Below are 18356 nucleotides of genomic sequence, written 5' to 3' on the forward strand. Positions count from 1 at the left end.
TCTTTTTTTAATATTGTCTACCCAAGCATTTCTGTAAACTAAGAAGCACAAAGAACAAGAAGGGTAATACAATCTTTCACCCCAATTTCATTTTAAAGGGATTTTTTTTTCTATTTCAGTTGTGTGATGTGCGATGCAATCCTCCTTATGGAAAAAAATTTTGGAGGCGAACACATCAGTTTGTGTGGTTAAATGACTGTGAAACAAAATTACAGTTAGGAAGCATTTCGCTTCAGCCAGCACTCGGGAAAAGAGTGTTGATGCTGCCTTTATTATATTACCAGGGGTCCTTCGGGTGGCAGTTGATGTCACCATGTGACAAAGATTATCCTTATATCTAACCTCTATAACACCTATGACGTGCACCAGCTTAGAGCTTTCACATATACACCATCTGGTTGTTGTGTGTCTAAGTGCCTCGTATGCTGAAGGTCAACATAAAGCCTCACAGCTATTATCACTTGGCTAAAGTGGATCAGCCCCATGCCTTATATCTACACCACCTGGTTAAAGTGGGTCAGCCAGCCTAGCCCCTTATATATATATATATATATATATATATATATATATATATATATATATATATATATATATATATATATATATATATATATATATATATATATATATATATATATATATATCTATTCCACTTAGCTGACGCAGATCAGCCTCATACCCACATCTATACCAACCAGCTGAAGTGGATCAGCCTATCTCCTTAAATATGTACCACCTGGTTGACGTGGGTCAATCGAATTCCTCGTCTACACATCCTAAGTGAAACGGGTCAGCCTTGTACCACACATATTTCCATCTGACTGACGTGCTTCAGTGTAGTCCTCACATCAGTACCACCTGGCTTTGGGCTGAAATGGGTTAGTCTTATCCCTCACATGTTTCTCCTTGTTGAGCAGTCTTCTGTTAAATCAGTTAACTTGTTTTCCTCCATGGTTACCCGTCATTAGTAGTCCCAGTTGACGTTGAAAATGTTACAATATACCTAGTAAATACGATGGAAAGCAGACAATATTTTAAAGGTGACTTCATTTCACAGCTTAAATGAATGTCAGAAACACGAGTTAATGACATTTTAAGACCAGATTTGAATTCAGCTTGAAAAATACTTCTTATAATGAGTTTTTAAAAAGAAATCTATTTCTCTGAGAAAAATGCCAAAAATTCAAGGGTATTCTTTAGCTCAAAAAACTTTTTGTTTCAAAACTGAAAGATAAGATATTCAAACACTTCTATATTTGATATAATCATGGAAAATACATCATAGTGCTCTCAGTTACCGATAAATACCCAGTAATTACGATGTAAAGAACAAAAAATATTTTAAAATAGACTTCATTTAACAGCTTAAAGGAATGTCATAAAGACGACTGAACGACATTTTAAGACCAGATTTGAATTCAGCATGAAAAATACTTCTTATAATGAGTTTTTAAAGGAAATCTATTTTTCTGAGAAAAATGCCTAAAATTCAAGGTAATAGTTCAGGGTATTTTTTAGCTCAAAAAACTTTTTGTTTCAAAATTGAAAGATAAGGTTATTCAAACAGTTCTAGACTTGAAAGAATCATGGAAAATATATTATAATGTTCTCAGTTACCGATACATACCCAGTAAATACAATGCAAAGGAGCAGTAAATATTTTAAATGTTACTTCATTTAACAGCTTAAAAGACAACTGAATGACATTTTAAAACCAGATTTGAATTCACCATGAAAAATACTTCTTATAATGAGTTTTTAAAGGAAATCTATTTTTCTGAGAAAAATGCCAAAAATTGAAGGTAATAGTTCAGGGTATTTTTTAGCTCAAAAAACTTTTTGTTTCAAAATGGAAAGATAAGACATACAAACACTTCTATACGTGACATAATCATGGAAAATACATCATCATTCTTTGAGTTACCGATATATACCCAGTAAATACGATGCAAAAGAACAGAAAATATCTTAAAATAGACTTCATTTAACAGCTTAAGTGAAAGCCATAAAGACGACTGAACGACATTTTAACACCAGATTTAAAATGAGCATGTCAATTACTTCTTATAATGAGTTTTTAAAGGAAATCTATTTTTTTGAAAAAATGCCAAAATTTGAAGGTAATAATAGTTCATGGTATTTTTTACCTCAAAAAACTTTTTGTTTCAAAATTAAGAGATAAGATACTCAAACACATCTATACTTGAAAGAATCATGGAAAATATATTATAATACTCTCAGTTACCGATACATACCCAGTAAATACGATGCAAAGGAGCAGTAGATTTTTTAAAAAATGACTTTATTTAACAGCTTAAAAGAGGACTGAATGACATTTTAAGACCAGATTTGAATTCAGCATGAAAAATACTTCTTATCATGAGTTTTTAAAGGAAATCTATTTTTCTGAGAAAAATGCCTAAAATTCAAGGCATTCAGGGTATTTTTTAGCTCAAAAAACTTTTTGTTTCAAAATTGAAAGATAAGACATTCAAACACTTATATATTTGAAATAATTACGGGAAATATATCATAATGATCTCAGTTACCGATACATACCCAGTAAATACGATGCAAAGGAACAGAAAACATTTTAAAAAAGAATTCATTTAACACCTTAAATGAATGGCAGAAAGACAACTGAACGACATTTTAGGACCATATTTGAATTGAGCATGAAAAATACTTTTTGTAATGAGTTTTTAAAGGAAATCTATTTTGCTGAGAAAAATGCCAAAAAAAATTCAGGATATTTTTTAGCTCAAAAACTTTTTGTTCCAAGATTGAAAGATAAGATATACAAACAGTTCTATAGTCCAAAGAATCATGGATATACATTATAATGCTCTCAGTTACCGATACATACCCAGTAAATACGATGCAAAGGTGAAGTAAATATTCTAAAAGTGACTTTATTTAACAACTTAAAAGACGACTGAGTGACATTTAAGACCAGATTTGAATTCAACATGAAAAATACTTCTTATAATGAGTTTTTAAAGGAAATCTATTTTTCTGAGAAAAATGCCAAAAATTCAAGGTAATAGTTCAGGGTATTTTTTAGCTCAAAAAAATTTGTTTCAAAATTAAAAGATAAGACATTAAAACACTTCTATATCTGAAATAATCACGGGAAATATATCATAATGCTCTCAGTTACCGATACATACCCAGTAAATACGATGCAAAGGAACAGAAAAGATTTTAAAAAAGAATTCATTTAACACCTTAAATGAATGGCAGAAAGACGACTGAACGACATATTAGGACCATATTTGAATTCAGCATGAAAAATACTTTTTCTAATGAGTTTTTAAAGGAAATCTATATTTCTGAGAAAAATGCCAAAAATTGAAGGTAATAGTTCAGGGTATTTTTATTAGGTCAAAAAACTTTTTGTTTCAAAATTGAAAGATAAGACATTCAAACACTTCTATAGTTGAAAGAATCATGGAAAATATAATGCTCTCATTTACCGATACATACCTAGTAAATACGATGCAAAGGAGCAGTAAATATTTCGAAAATGACTTTATTTAACAGCTTAAAAGACGACTGAATGATATTTTAAGACCAGATTTGAATTCAGCATGAAAAATACTTCTTATAAAGAGTGTTTAAAGGAAATCTATTTTTCTGAGAAAAATGCCAAAAATTCAGGGTATTTTTTAGCTCAAAAAACATTTTGTTTCAAAATTCAAAGATTAGACATTCAAACACTTCTATATTTGAAATAATCACGGGAAATATATCATAATGCTCTCAGTTACCGATACATACCCAGTGAATACGATGCAAGGAACAGAAAACATTTTAAAAAAGATTCATTTAACACCTTAAATGAATGTCAGAAAGACGACTGAACGACATATTAGGACCATATTTGAATTCAGCATGAAAAGTACTTTTTCTAATGAGTTTTTAAAGGAAATCTATATTTCTGAGAAAAATGCCAAAAATTGAAGATAATAGTTCAGGGTATTTTTTTTTTAGCTCGAAAAACTCTTTGTTTCAAAATTGAAAGATAAGACATTCAAACACTTCTATAGTTGAAAGAATCATGGAAAATATAATGCTCTAATTTACCGATACATACCTAGTAAATACGATGCAAAGGAGCAGTAAATATTTCGAAAATGACTTTATTTAACAGCTTAAAAGACGACTGAATGACATTTTAAAACCAGATTTGAATTCAGCATGAAAAATACTTCTTATAATGAGTGTTTAAAGGAAATCTATTTTTCTGAGAAAAATGCCAAAAATTCAAGGTAATAGTTCAGGGTATTTTTTAGCTCAAAAAAAATTTTGTTTCAAAATTCAAAGATTAGACATTGAAACACTTCTATATTTGAAACAATCACGGGAAATATATTATAATGCTCTCAGTCACCGATACATACCCAGTAAATACGATGCAAAGGAGCAGAAAATATTTTAAAAGTGACTTCATTTAACAGCATAAATGAATGTCATAAAGACGATTGAATGATTTTTAGGACCATATTTGCATTCAGCATGAAAAATATTTCTTATAATGAGTTTTTAAAGGATATCTATTTTCCTGAGAAAAATGACAAAAATTCAAGGTAATAGTTCAGGGTATTTTTTAGCTCAAAAAACTTTTTGTTTCAAAATGGAAAGATAAGATATTCAAACACTTCTATATTTGAAATAATCACGGGAAATATATCATAATGCTCTCAGTTACCGATACATACCCAGTAAATACGATGCAAAGGAACAGGAAACAGTTTAAAAAAGACTTCATTTAACACCTTAAATGAATGGCAGAAAGACGACTGAACGACATTTTAGGACCATATTTGAATTCAGAATGAAAAATACTACTTATAATGAGTGTTTAAAGGAAATCTATTTTTCTGAGAAAAATGCCAAAAATTCAAGGTAATAGTTCACGGTATTTTTTAGCTCAAAAAACTTTTTGTTTCAAAATTGAAAGATAATACATTCAAACACTTCTATAGTTGAAAGAATCATGGAAAATGTATTATAATGCTCTCAGTTACCAATACATACCCAGTAAATACGATGCAAAGAAGCAGTAAATATTTTGAAAATGACTTTATTTAACAGCTTAAAAGACGACTGAATGACATTTTAAGACCAGATTTGAATTCAGCATGAAAAATAATTCTTATAATGAGTTTTTAAAAGAAATCTATTTTTCTGAGAAAAATACCAAAAATTGAAGGTAATAGTTCAGGGTATTTTTTAGCTCAAAAAACTTTTTGTTTCAAAATTCAAAGATAAGACATTCAAACACTTCTATATTTGAAATAATCACAGGAAATATATCATAATGCTCTCAGTTACCGATAAATACCCAGTAAATACGATGCAAAGGAACAGAAAACATTTTAAAAAAGAATTCAGTTAACACCTTAAATGAATGTCAGAAAGACGACTGACCGACATTTTAGGACCATATTTGAATTCAGCATGAAAAATGCTTTTTGTAATGAGTTTTTAAAGAAAATCTATTTTTCTGAGAAAAATGCCAAATATTGAAGGTATTATTAGTTCAGGGTATTTTTTAGCTCAAAAAATTTTTTGTTTCAAAATTAAAGGATAAGGCATTCAAACATTTCTATACTTAAAAGAATCATGGAAAATATATTATAATGTTCTCAATTAACGATACATACCCAGTAAATACGATGCAAAGTAGCAGAAAATATTTCAAAAGTGACTTCATTTAACAGCATAAATGAATGTCATAAAGACGACTGAATGATTTTTAGGACCATATTTGCATTCAGCATGAAAAATACTCATTATAATGAGTTTTTAAAGGAAATCTATTTTTCTGAGAAAAATGGCAAAAATTCAAGGTAATAGTTCAGGGTATTTTTTAGCTCAAAAAACTTTTTGTTTCAAAATTCAAAGATAAGACATTCAAACACTTCTATAGTTGAAATAATCACGGGAAATATATCATAATGCTCTCAGTTACCGATACATACCCAGTGAATACGATGCAAGGAATAGAAAACATTTTAAAAAAGATTCATATAACACCTTAAATGAATGGCAGAAAGACGACTGAACGACATATTAGGACCATATTTGAATTCAGCATGAAAAATACTTTTTCTATGAGTTTTTAAAGGAAATCTATATTTCTGAGAAAAATGCCAAAAATTGAAGGTAATAGTTCAGGGTATTTTTTTTTAGCTCAAAAAACTTTTTGTTTCAAAATTGAAAGATAAGACATTCAAACACTTCTATAGTTGAAAGAATCATGGAAAATATAATGCTCTCATTTACCGACACATACCAAGTAAATACGATGCAAAGGAGCAGTAAATATTTCGAAAATGACTTTATTTAACGGCTTAAAAGACGACTGAAAGATATTTTAAGACCAGATTTGAATTCAGCATTAAAAATACTTCTTATAATGAGTGTTTAAAGGAAATCTATTTTTCTGAGAAAAATGCCAAAAATTCAAGGTAATAGTTCAGGGTATTTCTTAGCTCAAAAAACATTTTGTTTCAAAATTCAAAGATTAGACATTGAAACACTTCTATATTTGAAATAATCACGGGAAATATATTATAATGCTCTCAGTCACCGATACATACCCAGTAAATACGATGCAAAGGAGCAGAAAATATTTTAAAAGTGATTTCATTTAACAGCATAAATGAATGTCATAAAGACGATTGAATGATTTTTAGGACCATATTTGCATTCAGCATGAAAAATACTTCTTATAATGAGTTTTTAAAGGAAATCTATTTTTCTGAGAAAAATGCCAAAAATTCAAGGTAATAGTTCAGGGTATTTTTTAGCTCAAAAAACTTTTTGTTTCAAAATGGAAAGATAAGACATTCAAACACTTCTATATTTGAAATAATCACGGGAAATATATCATAATGCTCTCAGTTACCGATACATACCCAGTAAATACGATGCAAAGGAACAGGAAACGTTTTAAAAAAGACTTCATTTAACACCTTAAATGAATGGCAGAAAGACGACTGAACGACATACTAGGACCATATTTGAATTCAGAATGAAAAATACTTTTTCTAATGAGTTTTTAAAGGAAATCTATATTTCTGAGAAAAATGCCAAAAATTGAAGGTAATAGTTCAGGGTATTTTTTCTTAGCTCAAAAAACTTTTTGTTTCAAAATTGAAAGATAAGACATTCAAACACTTCTATAGTTGAAAGAATCATGGAAAATATTATGCTCTCATTTACCGATACATACCTAGTAAATACGATGTAAAGGAGCAGTAAATATTTCGAAAATGACTTTATTTAACAGCTTAAAAGACGACTGAATGACATTTTAAGACCAGATTTGAATTCAGCATGAAAAATACTTCTTATAATGAGTGTTTAGAGGAAATCTATTTTTCTGAGAAAAATGCCAAAAAACATTTTGTTTCAAAATTCAAAGATTAGACATTGAAACACTTCTATATTTGAAATAATCACGAGAAATATATTATAATGCTCTCAGTCACCCTTACATACCCAGTAAATACGATGCAAAGGAGCAGAAAATATTTTAAAAGTGACTTCATTTAACAGCATAAATGAATGTCATAAAGTCGACTGAATGATTTTTAGGACCATATTTGCATTCAGCATGAAAAATACTTCTTATAATGTGTTTTTAAAGGAAATCTATTTTCCTGAGAAAAATGCCAAAAATTCAGGGTAATAGTTCAGGGTATTTTTTAGCTCAAAAAACTTTTTATTTCAAAATGGAAAGATAAAACAATCAAACACTTCTCTATTTGAAATAATCACGGGAAATATATCATAATGCTCTCAGTTACCGATACATACCCAGTAAATACGATGCAAAGGAACAGGAAACATTTTAAAAAAGACTTCATTTAACGCCTTAAATGAATGGCAGAAAGACGACTGAACGACATTTTAGGACCATATTTGAATTCAGCATGAAAAATACTTCTTATAAGGAGTTTTTAAAGGAAATCTATTTTTCTGAGAAAAATGCCAAAAATTCAAGGTAATAGTTCACGGTCTTTTTTAGCTCAAAAAACTTTTTGATTCAAAATTCAAAGATAAGACATTCAAACACTTCTATATTTGAAATAATCACGGGAAATATATCATAATGCTCTCAGTTACCGATACATACCCAGTAAATACGATGCAAAGGAACAGAAATCATTTTAAAAAAGACTTCATTTAACACCTTAAATGAATGTGAGAAAGATAACTGAACGACATTTTAGGACCATATTTGAATTGAGCATAAAAAATACTTTTTGTAATGAGTTTTTAAAGGAAACCTATTTTCCTGAGAAAAATCCCAAAAAAATTCAGGGTATTTTTTAGCTCAAAAACATTTTGTTTCAAGATTGAAAGATAAGATATTCAAACAGTTCTATAGTACAAAGAATCATGGAAATATATTATAATGCTCTCAGTTACCGATACATACCCAGTAAATACGATGCAAAGGTGAAGAAAATATTCTAAAAGTTACTTTATTTAACAACTTAAAAGACGACTGAGTGACAATTTAAGACCAGATTTGAATTCAGCATGAAAAATACTTCTTATAATGAGTTTTTAAAGGAAATCTATTTTTCTGAGAAAAATGCCAAAAATTCAAGGTAATAGTTCAGGGTATTTTTTAGCTCAAAAAACTTTTTATTTCAAAATGGAAAGATAAGACATTCAAACACTTCTATATTTGAAATAATCACGGGAAATATATCATAATGCTCTCAGTTACCGATACATACCCAGTAAATACGATGCATAGGAACGGAAAACATTTTAAAAAAGAATTCATTTAACACCTTAAATGAATGGCAGAAAGACGACTGAACGACATTTTAGGACTATATTTGAATTCAGCATGAAAAATACTTCTTATAATGAGTTTTTAGAGGAAATCTATTTTTCTGAGAAAAATGCCAAAAATTCCGGGTAATAGTTCAGGGTATTTTTTAGCTCAAAAAACTTTTTGTTTCAAAATGGAAAGATAAGACATTCAAACACTTCTATATTTGAAATAATCACGGGAAATATATCATAATGCTCTCAGTTACCGATACATACCCAGTAAATACGATGCAAAGAAGCAGTAAATATTTTGAAAATGACTTTATTTAACAGCTTAAAAGAGGACTGAATGACATTTTAAGACCAGATTTGAATTCAGCATGAAAAATACTTCTTATAATGAGTTTTTAAAGGAAATCTATTTTTCTGAGAAAAATGCCAAAGATTCAAGGCAATAGTTCATGGTATCTTTTAGCTCAAAAAACTTCTTGTTTCAAAATTGAAAGATAAGACATTCAAACACTTCTATATTTGAAATAATTACGGGAAATATATCATAATGCTCTCAGTTACCGATACATACCCAGTAAATACGATGCAAAGGAACAGAAAACATTTTAAAAAAGACTTCATTTAACACCTTAAATGAATGTCAGAAAGACAACTGAACGACATTTTATGACCATATTTGAATTCAGCATGAAAAATACTTTTTGTAGTGAGTTTTTAAAGAAAATCTATTTTTCTGAGAAAAATGCCAAAAATTCAAGGTATTATAAGTTCAGGGTATTTTTTAGATCAAAAAACTTTTTGTTTCAAAATTAAAGGTAAGGCATTCAAACAGTTCTATACTTGAAAGAATCATGGAAAATATATTATAATGTTCTATATTAACGATACATACCCAGTAAGTACGATGCAAATGAGCAGAAAATATTTTAAATGTGACTTCATTTAACAGCATAAATGAATGTCATAAAGACGACTGAATGATTTTTAGAACCATATCAGCATTCAGCATGAAAAATACTACTTATAATGAGTTTTTAAAGGAAATCTATTTTTCTATGAAAAATGCCAAAAATTTAAGGAGCAGGGTATTTTTTAGCTAAAAAATATTTTTGTTTCAAAATTGAAAGATAAGACATTCAAACACTTCTATATTTGAAATAGTCATCGGAAATATATCATAGTGCTCTCAGATACCGATACATACCCAGTAAATACGATGCAAAGGAACAGAAAACATTTTAAAAAAGAATTCATTTAACACCTTAAATGAATGGCAGAAAGACGACTGAACGACATTTTAGGACCATATTTGAATTCAGCATGAAAAATACTTTCTGTAATGAGTTTTTAAAGAAAATCTATTTTTCTGAGAAAAATGCCAAAAATTGAAGGGTATTTTTTAGCTCAAAAAATTTTTTGTTTCAAAATTAAAGGATAAGGCATTCAAACAATTATATACTTGAAAGAATCATGGAAGATATATCATAATGTTCTCAATTAACGATAGATACCCAGTAAGTACCATGCAAAGGAGCAGAAAATATTTTAAAAGTGACTTCATTTAACAGCATAAATGAATGTCATAAAACCGACAGAATGATTTTTCACGACCAAATTTGCATTCAGAATGAAAAATACTTCTTATAATGAGTTTTTAAAGGAAATCTATTTTTCTGAGAAAATGCCAAAAACTGAAGGTAATAGTTCAGGGTATTTTTTGGCTCAAAAAAATTTTTATTTCAAAATTGAAAGATAAGACATTCAAACACTTGTATACTTGAAAGAATCATGGAAAATATATTATAATGTTCTCAATTACCGATATATACCCAGTAAATACGATGCAAAGGAGCAGAAAATATTTTAAAAGTGACTTCATTTAACAGCATAAATGAATGTCATAAAGACGACTGAATGATTTTTAGGACCATATTTGCATTCAGCATGAAAAATACTTCTTATAATGAGTTTTTAAAGGAAATCTATTTTTCTGAGAAAAATGCCAAAAATTCAAGGTAATAGTTCAGGGTATTTTCTAGCTCAAAAAACTTTTTGTTTCAAAATGGAAAGATAAGATATTCAAACAGTTCTAAACTTGAAAGAATCATAGAAAATATATCAGAAAGCTCTCAGTTACCGATACATACCCAGTAAATACGATGCAAAGGAGCAGTAACTATTTTAAATTTTACTTCATTTAACAGCTTAAAAGATAATTGAATGACATTTTAAGACTAGATTTGAATTCAGCATGAAAAATACTTCTTATAATGAGTTTTTAAAGGAAATCTATTTTTTTGAGAAAAATGCCAAAAATTCAAGGTAATAGTTCAGGGTATTTTTTTAGCTCAAAAAACTTTTTGTTTCAAAATTCAAAAATAAGACATTCAAACACTTCTATATTTGAAATAATCACGGGAAATATATCATAATGCCCTCAGTTACCGATACATACCCAGTATATACGACGCAAAGGAATAGAAAACATTTTAAAAAAGAATTCATTTAACACCTTAAATGAATGGCAGAAAGACGAATGAACGACATTTAAGGACCATATTTGAATTCAGCCTGAAAAATACTTTTTCTAATGAGTATTCAAAGGAAATCTATTTTTCTGAGAAAAATGCCAAAAATTGAAGGTAATAGTTCAGGCTATTTTTTAGCTCAAAAAACTTTTCGTTTCAAAATGGAAAGATAAGACATTCAAACAATTCTTTACTTAAAAGAATCATGGAAAATATATTATAAAGTTCTCAATTAAAGATACATACCCAGTAAATACGATGCAAATGAGCAGAAAATATTTTAAAAGTGACTTCATCTAACAGCATAAATGAATGTCATCAAGACGACTGAATGGTTTTTAGGACCATAATTGAATTCAGCATGAAAAATACTTCTTATAATGAGTTTTCAAAGAATATCTATTTTTCTGAGAAAATGCCAAAAATTGAAGGTAATAGTTCAGGGTATTTTTTAGCTCAAAAAACTTTTTGTTTCAAAATGGAAAGATAAGACATTCAAACACTTCTATATTTGAAATAATCATGGCAAATATACCATAAAGCTCTCAGTTACCGATACATACCCAGTAAATACGATGCAAAGAAGCAGAAAATATTTGAAAAGTGACTTCATTTAACAGGATAAATGAATGTCATAAAAACGACAGAATGATTTTTCACGACCATATCTGCATTCAGAATGAAAAATACTTCTTATAATGAGTTTTTAAAGGAAATCTATTTTTCTGAGAAAAATGCCAAAAATTGAAGGTAATAGTTCAGGGTATTTTTTGGCTCAAAAAACTTTTTATTTCAAAATTGAAAGATAAGACATTCAAACACTTCTATACTTGAAAGAATCATGGAAAATATATTATAAAGTTCTCAATTATCGATATATACCCAGTAAATACGATGCAAAGGAGCAGAAAATATTTTAAAAGTGACTTCATTTAACAGCATAAATGAATGTCATAAAGACGACTGAATGATTTTTAGGACCATATTTGCATTCAGCATGAAAAATACTTCTTATAATGAGTTTTTAAAGGAAATCTATTTTTCTGAGAAAAATGCCAAAAATTCAAGGTAATAGTTCAGGGTATTTTTTAGCTCAAAAAACTTTTTGTTTCAAAATGGAAAGATAAGACCTTCAAACACTTTTATATTTGAAATAATCACGGGAAATATATCATAATGCTCTGAGTTACCGATACATACCCAGTAAATACGATGCAAAGGAACAGAAAACATTTTTAAAAATAATTCAATTAACACCTTAAATGAATGGCAGAAAGCCGACTGAACGACATTTTAGGACCATATTTGAATTCAGCATGAAAAATACTTTTTGTAGTGAGTTTTTAAAGAAAATCTATTTTTCTGAGAAAAATGCCAAAAATTCAAGGTATTAGTTCAGGGTATTTTTTAGATCAAAAAACTTTTTGTTTCAAAATTAAAGGTAAGGTATTCAAACAGTTCTATACTTGAAAGAATCGTGGAAAATATATTATAATGTTCTCAATTAATGATATATACCCAGTAAATACGATGCAAAGGAGCAGAAAATATTTTAAATGTGACTTCATTTAACAGTATAAATGAATGTCATAAAGACGACTGAATGTTTTTTAGGACCATATTTGCATTCAGCATGAAAAATACTACTTATAATGAGTTTTTAAAGGAAATCTATTTTTCTATGAAAAATGCCAAAAATTGAAGGTAATAGTTCAGGGTATTTTTTAGCTGAAATATATTTTTGTTTCAAAATTGAAAGATAAGACATTCAAACACTTCTATATTTGAAATAATCACGGGAAATATATCATAATGCTCTCAGATACCGATACATACCCAGTAAATACGATGCAAAGGAACAGAAAACATTTTAAAAAAGAATTCATTTAACACCTTAAATGAATGGCAGAAAGACGACTGAACGACATTTTTAGGCCATATTTGAATTCAGCATGAAAAATACTTTCTGTAATGAGTTTTTAAAGAAAATCTATTTTTCTGAGAAAAATGCCAAAAATTGAAGGGTATTTTTTAGCTCAAAAAACTTTTTGTTTCAAAATTAAAGGATAAGGCATTCAAACAATTCTATACTTGAAAGAATCATGGGAGATATATCATAATGTTCTTAATTAACGATACATACCCAATAAATACCATGCAAAGGAGCAGAAAATATTTTAAAAGTGACTTCAATTAACAGCATAAATGAATGTTATAAAACCGACAGAATGATTTTTCACGACCAAATTTGCTTTCAGAATGAAAAATACTTCTTATAATGAGTTTTTAAAGGAAATCTATCTTTCTGAGAAAAATGCCAAAAATTGAAGGTAATAGTTCAGGGTATTTTTTGGCTCAAAAAACTTTTTATTTCAAAATTGAAAGATAAGACATTCAAACACTTCTATACTTGAAAGAATCATGGAAAATATATTATAATGTTCTCAATTACCGATACATACCCAGTAAATACGATGCAAAGGAGCAGAAAATATTTTAAAAGTGACTTCATTTAACAGCATAAATGAATGTCATAAAGACGACTGAATGATTTTTAGGACCATATTTGCATTCAGCATGAAAAATACTTATAATGAGTTTTTAAAGGAAATCTATTTTTCTGAGAAAAATGCCAAAAATTCAAGGTAATAGTTCAGGGTATTTTTTAGCTCAAAAAACTTTTTGTTTCAAAATGGAAAGATAAGATATTCAAACAGTTCTAAACTTGAAAGAATCATAGAAAATATATCAGAAAGCTCTCAGTTACCGATACATACCCAGTAAATACGATGCAAAGGAGCAGTAACTATTTTAAATGTTACTTCATTTAACAGCTTAAAAGACAATTGAATGACATTTTAAGACTAGATTTGAATTCAGCATGAAAAATACTTCTTATAATGAGTTTTTAAAGGAAATCTATTTTTTTGAGAAAAATGCCAAAAATTCAAGGTAATAGTTCAGGGTATTTTTTTAGCTCAAAAAACTTTTTGTTTCAAAATTCAAAAATAAGACATTCAAACACTTCTATATTTGAAATAATCACGGGAAATATATCATAATGCCCTCAGTTACCGATACATACCCAGTATATACGACGCAAAGGAACAGAAAACATTTTAAAAAAGAATTCATTTAACACCTTAAATGAATGGCAGAAAGACGAATGAACAACATTTAAGGACCATATTTGAATTCAGCCTGAAAAATACTTTTTCTAATGAGTATTCAAAGGAAATCTATTTTTCTGAGAAAAATGCCAAAAATTGAAGGTAATAGTTCAGGCTATTTTTTAGCTCAAAAAACTTTTCGTTTCAAAATTGAAAGATAAGACATTCAAACAATTCTTTACTTAAAAGAATCATGGAAAATATATTATAATGTTCTCAATTAAAGATACATACCCAGTAAATACGATGCAAATGAGCAGAAAATATTTTAAAAGTGACTTCATCTAACAGCATAAATGAATGTCATCAAGACGACTGAATGGTTTTTAGGACCATAATTGAATTCAGCATGAAAAATACTTCTTATAATGAGTTTTCAAAGAATATCTATTTTTCTGAGAAAATGCCAAAAATTGAAGGTAATAGTTCAGGGTATTTTTTAGCTCAAAAAACTTTTTGTTTCAAAATGGAAAGATAAGACATTCAAACATTTCTATACTTGAAAGAATCATGGAAAATATATCATAATGCTCTCAGTTACCGATACATACCCAGTAAATACGATGCAAAGAAGCAGAAAATATTTTAAAAGTGACTTCATTTAACAGCATAAATGAATGTCATAAAAACGACTGAATGATTTTTTAGGACCATATTTGCATTCAGCATGAAAAATGCTTCTTATAATGAGTTTTTAAAGGAAATCTATTTTTCTGAGAAAAATGCCAAAAATTCAAGGTATTTTTGGGTATTTTTTAGCTCAAAAAACTTTTTGTTTTAAAATTGAAAGATAAGATATTCAAACAGTTCCATACTTGAAAGAATCATGGAAAATATATCATAATGCTCTCAGTTACCGATACATACCCAGTAAATACGATGCAAAGGAGCAGTAACTATTTTAAATGTTACTTCATTTAACAGCTTAAAAGACGACTGAATGACATTTTAGGACCATATTTGAATTCAGCATGAAAAATACTTCTTATAATGAGTTTTTAAAGGAAATCTATTTTTCTGAGAAAAATGCCAAAAATTCAAGGTAATAGTTCAGGGTATTTTTTAGCTCGAAAAACTTTTTGTTTCAAAATGGAAAGATAAGACCTTCAAACACTTCTATATTTGAAATAATCACGGGAAATATATCATAATCCTCTCAGTTACCGATACATACCCAGTAAATACGATGCAAAGGAACAGAAAACATTTTAAAAAAGATTTCATTTTACATCTTAAATGAATGTCAGAAAGACGACTGAACGACATTTTAGGACCATATTTGAATTCAGCATGAAAAATACTTTTTGTAATGAGTTTTTAAAGGAAGTCTATTTTTCTGAGAAAAATGCCAAAGGAGCAGTAAAGATTTTAAAAGTGACTTCATTTAACAGCTTAAATGAATGTCATGAAGACGACTGAATGACATTTTAAGACCAGATTTAAATTCAGCACGAAAAATACTTCTTATAATGAGTTTTTCAACGAAATAAATTTTTTTGAGAAAAATGACAAAAATTGAAGGTAATAGTTCAGGGTATTTTTTAGCTCAAAAAACTTTTTGTTTCAAAATGGAAAGATAAGACATTCAAACACTTCTATATTTGAAATAATCACGGGAAATATATCATAATGCTCTCAGTTACCGATACATACCCAGTAAATACGATGCAAAGGAACAGAAAACATTTTTAAAAAGACTTCATTTAACACCTTAAATGAATGTCAGAAAGACGACTGAACGACATTTTAGGACCATATTTGAATTCAGCATGAAAAATACTTTTTCTAATGAGTTTTTAAAGGAAATCTATTTTTCTGAGAAAAATTCCAAAAATTCAAGGTAATAGTTCAGGGTATTTTTTAGCTCAAAAAGCTTTTTGTTTCAAAATTGAACGATAAAACATTTAAACAGTTCTATACTTGAAAGAATCATGGAAAATTTATTATAATGTTCTCAGTTACCGGTACATACCCAGTAAATACGATGCAAAGGAGCAGTAAATATTTTAAAAATTACTTTATTTAACAGCTTAAAAGACGACTGAATGACATTTTAAGACCAGATTTGAATTCAGCATGAAAAATACTTCTTATAATGAGTTTTTAAAGGAAATCCATTCTTCCGAGAAAAATGCTAAAAATTCAAGGTTACCGATACATACCCAGTAAATACGATGCAAAGAAGCAGAAAATATTTTAAAAGTGACTTCATTTAACAGCATAAATGAATGTCATAAAAACGACTGAATGATTTTTTAGGACCATATTTGCATTCAGCATGAAAAATGCTTCTTATAATGAGTTTTTAAAGGAAATCTATTTTTCTGAGAAAAATGCCAAAAATTCAAGGTATTTTTGGGTATTTTTTAGCTCAAAAAACTTTTTGTTTTAAAATTGAAAGATAAGATATTCAAACAGTTCCATACTTGAAAGAATCATGGAAAATATATCATAATGCTCTCAGTTACCGATACATACCCAGTAAATACGATGCAAAAGAGCAGTAACTATTTTAAATGTTACTTCATTTAACAGCTTAAAAGACGACTGAATGACATTTTAGGACCATATTTGAATTCAGCATGAAAAATACTTCTTATAATGAGTTTTTAAAGGAAATCTATTTTTCTGAGAAAAATGCCAAAAATTCAAGGTAATAGTTCAGGGTATTTTTTAGCTCGAAAAACTTTTTGTTTCAAAATGGAAAGATAAGACCTTCAAACACTTCTATATTTGAAATAATCACGGGAAATATATCATAATCCTCTCAGTTACCGATACATACCCAGTAAATACGATGCAAAGGAACAGAAAACATTTTAAAAAAGATTTCATTTAACATCTTAAATGAATGTCAGAAAGACGACTGAACGACATTTTAGGACCATATTTGAATTCAGCATGAAAAATACTTTTTGTAATGAGTTTTTAAAGGAAGTCTATTTTTCTGAGAAAAATGCCAAAGGAGCAGTAAAGATTTTAAAAGTGACTTCATTTAACAGCTTAAATGAATGTCATGAAGACGACTGAATGACATTTTAAGACCAGATTTAAATTCAGCACGAAAAATACTTCTTATAATGAGTTTTTCAACGAAAAAAATTTTTTTGAGAAAAATGACAAAAATTGAAGGTAATAGTTCAGGGTATTTTTTAGCTCAAAAAACTTTTTGTTTCAAAATTGAATTTGCCATTTTCTTCACAAAAATTTTTTGGGGATCTATACAATAACCCAGAAGTAGTTTAAAACGTCTGATTCATTATACTTCAGTACCTGTGGGCTCTTATGTATCGACATCTGATTTTCAAAGCGTTTTTGTTTGTCGACTGTCATCGAGTTTAGGGGAATAATTCCGGCACTCATGTAATACGGGTTTATATTTTCAGCTTGTTTGGGCATAATGTATAGATGTATATATATATATATATATATATATATATATATATATATATATATATATATATATATATATATAGGGGAGAAAGAATACTTACCACGTATTCCCTGCGTGTCGTAGAAGGCGACTAAAAGGGGAGGGAGCGGGGGGCTGGAAATCCTCCCCTCTCGTTTTTTTTTTTTAATTTTCCAAAAGAGGGAACAGAGAATTGCGCCAGGTGAGGGTATTCCCTCAAAGGCCCAGTCCTCTGTTCTTAACGCTACCTCGCTAATGCGGGAAATGGCGAATAGTTTAAAAGAAAGAATATATATATATATATATATATATATATATATATATATATATATATATATATATATATATATATATAGAGAGAGAGAGAGAGAGAGAGAGAGAGAGAGAGAGAGAGAGAGAGAGAGACTATGTATGACCCAGTCTGTTTGG

This window comes from Panulirus ornatus, chromosome 58 (genome assembly GCF_036320965.1).
Source record: "Panulirus ornatus isolate Po-2019 chromosome 58, ASM3632096v1, whole genome shotgun sequence".
NCBI classification, from domain to species: Eukaryota; Metazoa; Arthropoda; class Malacostraca; order Decapoda; family Palinuridae; genus Panulirus; species Panulirus ornatus.